This window comes from Pinus tabuliformis, chromosome 5_1 (genome assembly GCF_031772625.1).
Source record: "Pinus tabuliformis cultivar Carrire ecotype Pingquan chromosome 5_1, CPIR1, whole genome shotgun sequence".
Classification (NCBI taxonomy): domain Eukaryota; kingdom Viridiplantae; phylum Streptophyta; class Pinopsida; order Pinales; family Pinaceae; genus Pinus; species Pinus tabuliformis.
The window spans coordinates 706,950,955-706,956,954 of NC_142305.1; positions in this window are offsets into that span (position 1 = coordinate 706,950,955).

The following is a 6,000-nucleotide window of genomic DNA, read 5'->3' on the forward strand; positions in this document are numbered from 1 at the left end:
CCATCGGGTCCATATGTTATTGCAATCGGAGGATTGGGGTGGGCGACCCTATATGCATATATGCCGAAATATATAACTGTGTTTATCCCCCAAAAGGGAAAATGCCTTTGATTAATGTAAAATGTATATATATGGGTTTTGGGCACCCAAACACTCCCGATAGTGTTAATGCATGCATGTATGGGTTTTAATTGCCCGAACAACTCCCGATAGTGTTAATGTATGCATATATGGGTTTTAATCGCCCGAACAACTCCCGATAGAGTTAAAGCATGGCCTGATGACTCCCGATAATGATTAAGCATGCATCCAAGGGTTTTATAAGCCTGATTCCTCCCGATAAGCTCTTTATATATGAGAATGTGCCTCTATTGCTCCGATAAGCTCCCAATGGCTCAATGGCTCCCGATAACTGCTTCTTTGGGATATATATGAGATATATACATATGTAAATGGCTCCTCTTGTCTCCTCTTGTCCCCATCCTGCTCCGAGATGCCCTGATTTCTCTGATTATCTCCTCTGTAGATGTATATAAGAAGATGTTCGTCTATGAGAGGGTTGCCATCAAGTACAACGCCTACATCACAATGCCAACAATCTCCCCCTTTGGACTTGATGGCAACAACACCAAAATCACTCTCCCCCTTTGACATCAAGGGCAAAGGGCGGATCAAGACATACTCTGTCCTTGATATATATATTTGGCTGCCCAAACCTGCTCCTCCTGACTATATCTCCCCCTGAGAACCTGCTCCTCCTGATTATGAACCGGATCATAAAAGCGATATCAACTTCAGATTTTTCAGGTAACCATTCCACTCCACAGCTATTCTGGCTACTGGCTACTTATAATACAGAGACCGCCCTGTTTTCCCTTCTGCTCGTGCCGCTAATCGAACTCGGCACCTTTAATGCCATGGATATTTTGACAACCAAGAACTTACCGAGGACCGCCATCCGCCCTGTTCGCTCCTATTGAGATCAAATATGGTGCAATACTATAATGCCAACAATGGATTAGATATGCTCCCCCTGAGCCTTGTACGCGTATACCCCATATGAACCTCGCGTACAAGCACCAATCTGAGAATTAACAACAAGATGATGCATCAACAACTCCCAGTTTTTGCCTGAGATATTCAAAGGTTTCCCTAGGCAATGGTTTGGTGAATATATCAGCGACTTGTTCCTTAGAAGGAACATATTCCAACTTGACCTTTTGTTCAAGCACTTGTTCCCTGAGAAAATGATACTTGATCGGTATGTGCTTGGTCTTTGAATGCATGACTGGGTTCTTTGAAATGCTGATTGCACTTGTATTATCACATAAGATGGAGATAGGTGGTGTACAAGTGATTTGAAAATCCTGCAAGGTCTGCATCATCCAAAGAAGTTGAGTGCAACAAGATGCAGCAGCCACATATTCTACTTCAGCTGTAGATAAAGCAATCGAACTCTGTTTCTTGCTGAACCAAGATACTAATCTGGAACCCATAAAGAAAGCACCACCACTTGTGCTTTTCCTGTCATCCACACTTCCGGCCCAATCTGCATCTGTGTAAGCATGAAGTGTGAGATCTGTGTCTCTAGGATACCATAAGCCATAGTTTTGAGTTCCTTGAAGATATTTGAAGATTCTCTTTACTGCCTGAAGATGCGTTTCCTTAGGATTAGCCTGAAATCTTCCAACTATTCCCACTGCATGCATGATGTCTGGTTGGGTACCTGTCAAATAAAGTAGACTTCCAATCATAGATCTGTAGGTTGGTTGATGAACTGCTGCTGATTCATCATTCGCACTAAGACTTCATCCTGTAACCATGGGGGTACATACTGGTTTTGAATCTTCCATGCCATACTTCTTCAAAATCTGCTTGAGGTACTTGGTTTGAGACAAGAAGATACCGTCTTCATTTTGTTGGATTTGCAATCCAAGAAAGTATGTCAGTTCTCCTAGCAAGGACATTTCGAATTCTTTCTGCATTACTGAGGCAAAGTTTTGACTCATAGCTTCTTCATTGCTGCCAAAGATAATATCATCTACATACACAACAAGTATTAGCAACTTGTAATTTTCAATTTTTATATAAAGATTGCTATCTGCTGATCCTTTTGAAAAACCTTGTTGATGAAGACATTTGTCCAAACGGTAGTACCAAGCCCTTGGAGACTGTTTAAGACCATAGAGAGCCTTTTTCAATCTGCATACAAGATTTGGATAATTCCCAAGGATGAAACCATCTGGCTGCTCAATGTATACTTCTTCTTCTAAGTCTCCATTCAGAAAAGCTGATTTCACATCCATTTGAAATACTTTGAACTTTTGAAAGCTTGAGAGAGCAAGGAACATTCGGATGGCCTCAAGTCTTGCAACGAGAGCAAAAGTTTCTTCAAATTATATTCCTTCTTGTTGGACATACCCTTTACACACCATTCTTGCCTTGTTTCTAATTACTTCCCCATTTTCGTTCAACTTATTTTTGAAAATCCATTTTGTTCCTATGACATTCTTATCCTTTGGTCTAGGAACCAACTCCCAAGTGTTGTTCTTTTCGATCTGTTCAAGTTCTTCATCCATTGCCTTGACCCAACATTCATCCTTGCATGCCTCTCTTACATTTTGTGGTTCAGTGGAGGAGAGTAATGCCAAATAGCTTGAAGCTTCTGCAGTTGATCTTCTTGTTTGTATGCCTGCCTCTTTTTGTCCCAAAATTTGAGATTCTGGATGATTCTTCTGTACATACCTGGATGGAGTCTTCTCTTCTATCATTATATGTTCTTCGAGTGCCTCTTGAGGTTCTTTTTCTTCATCATTGGTCTGATTTGGAGGGTAGTCTTCATCTTCTTCGATATTTTCATACCTTACTTGCCTAGGAATGTATCCCTTTTCATCAACCACTACATCAATGTTGTCAACAATTCTTCCAAGTCTTTTATTGTAACACTTATATGCTTTGCTGTGAGGAGAATAACCAAGGAGAATGCCTTTGTCTACTCTAGGCTCAAGTTTGCCAAGCTGTTCATCAGTATTCTTAATATAGCATTTGCTCCCAAAAATTTTGAAGTGCTTTACCGAAGGAGTCTCACCATACCAGAGCTCATGTGGAGTTTGAGTGCTGTTCACTCGGACATTTGTTTTGTTGAGAATAACAACCGCAACAAATGCAGCTTCACCCCAGAAGGTTGTGGGAGTTCCAGACTCATCAAGCATAGCACGAGCCATTTGTTGGATTGTTCTGTTCATCCTTTCCACAACTCCATTCTGCTGAGGAGTCCTAGATGTAGAGAATTCCATTCTTATTCCATGTTCTTCACAGAAATCGAAAAATTCATTTGAGGTAAATTCCCCACCTCTGTCAAACCTGAGGCACTTAATTTTGTAATCTGATTCATTTTCAACCAAGGCTTTGAAAGACTTGAACTTTTCGAATGCTTCGTCTTTGTGCTTCATAAGTCCTAACCAAACCATCCTAGAGAAGTCATCAATGAATAATATAAAATATTCTTCTCCTCGAGGTGACCTTGTCCTAAATGGACCACATACATCTGTATGTACCAGCTCAAGAGGCCTGCTAGCTGATCCTTCCTTTTCAGGAAAGTTAGTTCTGGTTTTCTTACCAAACTGACATGATTTGCATATTGTGTTGTCTGGAATTTTGATGTCTGGAAGACCACGGACTGCCTGGTATTTGCATGCTTTCCTTATTTGTGAAAAGCTTAGGTGCCCCAACCTCCGGTGCCATAACCAATGTTCATCGTCCTTGCTCAAATAGCATTGTTGTTGTCCTTCTTCAAATATGTATAAATTATTTGGAGTTCTTCTGCCTTTGATCACTGTTTTTCCTGTATCGAGATCACGAACACTACATCCATTTGATCGAAATATTACCTATGTTCCTTGATTGCACATCTGACTAACACTCAGTAGATTATGCTTCAAGCCATCAACATACAAAACATTTCCAGCCTTGACCTTTTCTTTCAACTGAGCAATGCCTTTTCTTTTTATGGCTGCAGGAGTATCATTTCCAAAAGAAACCTTCTTTCCCTTTTCTAGAGTAGTATATGATTCAAGTTTTTCTTTATCACCTGTCATATGCTTCGAACATTCGCTGTCGATAAACCATAAATTTTCTTGTCCTTCTGCATAAAAAGCTATCCCACATCTTTCTGGTTTTGGTTCTTTTATTCTCCATGTTCTGGTATTTGAGGCTTGTTCCTTTGTCTGCCAAAACCTGCTCTTGCATTCAACATCTTCATGACCAAAGTTATTACAAATAGAACATTCAATTTCACTTTCAAGGGCGGAAAAGTTGTTATAGGTCCTCTTCGTGATTCTAGACATACATATTTGTTTTTGAGCTTCTCTAGTCATGATTTTCTTATAGGCAACACATTAAGCTGCTTTGTGACCAAAGTTATGGCAAGAGAAACATTGGCCATTGAAGAAACTCTTGCAATTATCAAATCTATCATCCAATCGATTGTAGTTTCTACTGACATCCATTCTTGAGGCAAATTGAGAAGGTTTTACCTGTGGCTGGTTGTAGCTTCTGTTTGTAGCTTGCCCCCGATTTTCTTGATAGTTTTTGTTTGTTCTCGAGATAAACTGTCCCTGATTTATTTGATGATTTCTATTAGGCCTTTGCTCGCTCCTCCTTGCTGCATCAAGATAACTTTTGGAAGTGGATGCTTGAGATGCTTCTCCATTATATCCCAGAACTGTCTTGATTAATGGAGAACACTGCACATTGATGATCTCATTCAGAGTTTCAGATCCTTTAACAAATTTAAGATTAAGAGCTTTTGTCTTCTCAATCTCTTTTCTAAGACCAACAATTTCACATTCCAATTTTTCAAGATGTTTTTCCCTTTCAGCTAGTTGACATTGCAGAGATTCAATAATCACATTCTTCTCTTCTAAGCAAATTTTGAGATTAGACATTTCTTCATAAAAACCTTCTTCATCTGTAGCATCCATGTAGTCATCATCTTCAAAAGCCATTAAGAGTTTATAGTCATTACCTCGTTCATCTTTGTCACTATTTGAGAGTCCATCACTATCTTCATGAGTGTAATAGCTTTTCCTGTTAGCATTCTATTTCTTGTTCCATCTAACAGGTTCCTTTCCCTTGTCATTCTTTTCTTTATGAGGACATTTGGCAGCATAGTGACCCACTCTTCCACATGCAAAGCATTTGAAAGGTAACTTACCTCGAAATCGTCCAACACCCTGTTGGAGATTTTTGACAAAATTTGATTCTTCTTCTTCTTCTGACACGTGTCCTGATTCATAGTATTCTCCTTTGCCTGAAGCCTTGAAGGCAGCTTCTCTCCTGTCTGATGGACCTCCTTTCCTCATTTCATAAGCAGTTAGAATTCCGTGGAGCTGTGACATTTTAAGACTTTGTAGATTCTCCTTTTCTTCTATTGCAGAAACTTTAGATTCAAACCTAGGTGACAAAGATCTTAGAACTTTTTCAACCACAACAGCCTCTTTTATTTCTTCACCCAAGTTTTTCATACAATTAACAATCTTATCTACACGAAGAAAATAGTTAGGCACACTTTCATCATTATACATCTTGAGATTTTCATACTGAATCCTGAGGGTTTGAGGTTTTGCTTGTTTTACCTGATCATCTCCTTCATAGCTTAGGACAATCTTGTCCCATATTTCTTTTGTGGATTTATACAGCATAACTTTCACGAATTCTGATTGAGATAGACATCCTAGAAGAGTATTGACCGCCTTTGCATTTGTTTCATATTTCTTCTTCTCAGCTGGATCTGTAGGAGTAGCTAATGGAAAAGTATACCCAGTTTCTATGATGTCCGAGACTTCTGTACCCAGAGATTGAAGATAGGCAGTAACTCTTACCTTCCAATATATGAAGTTTGTCCCATCAAAAATTGGTGGCCTGATTGATGCTTCCCTCTCGTAGTTGCTCATGATGAACGATCTCCTTCAAGCGATCAAGCTTCTTCAGAAGGACCTG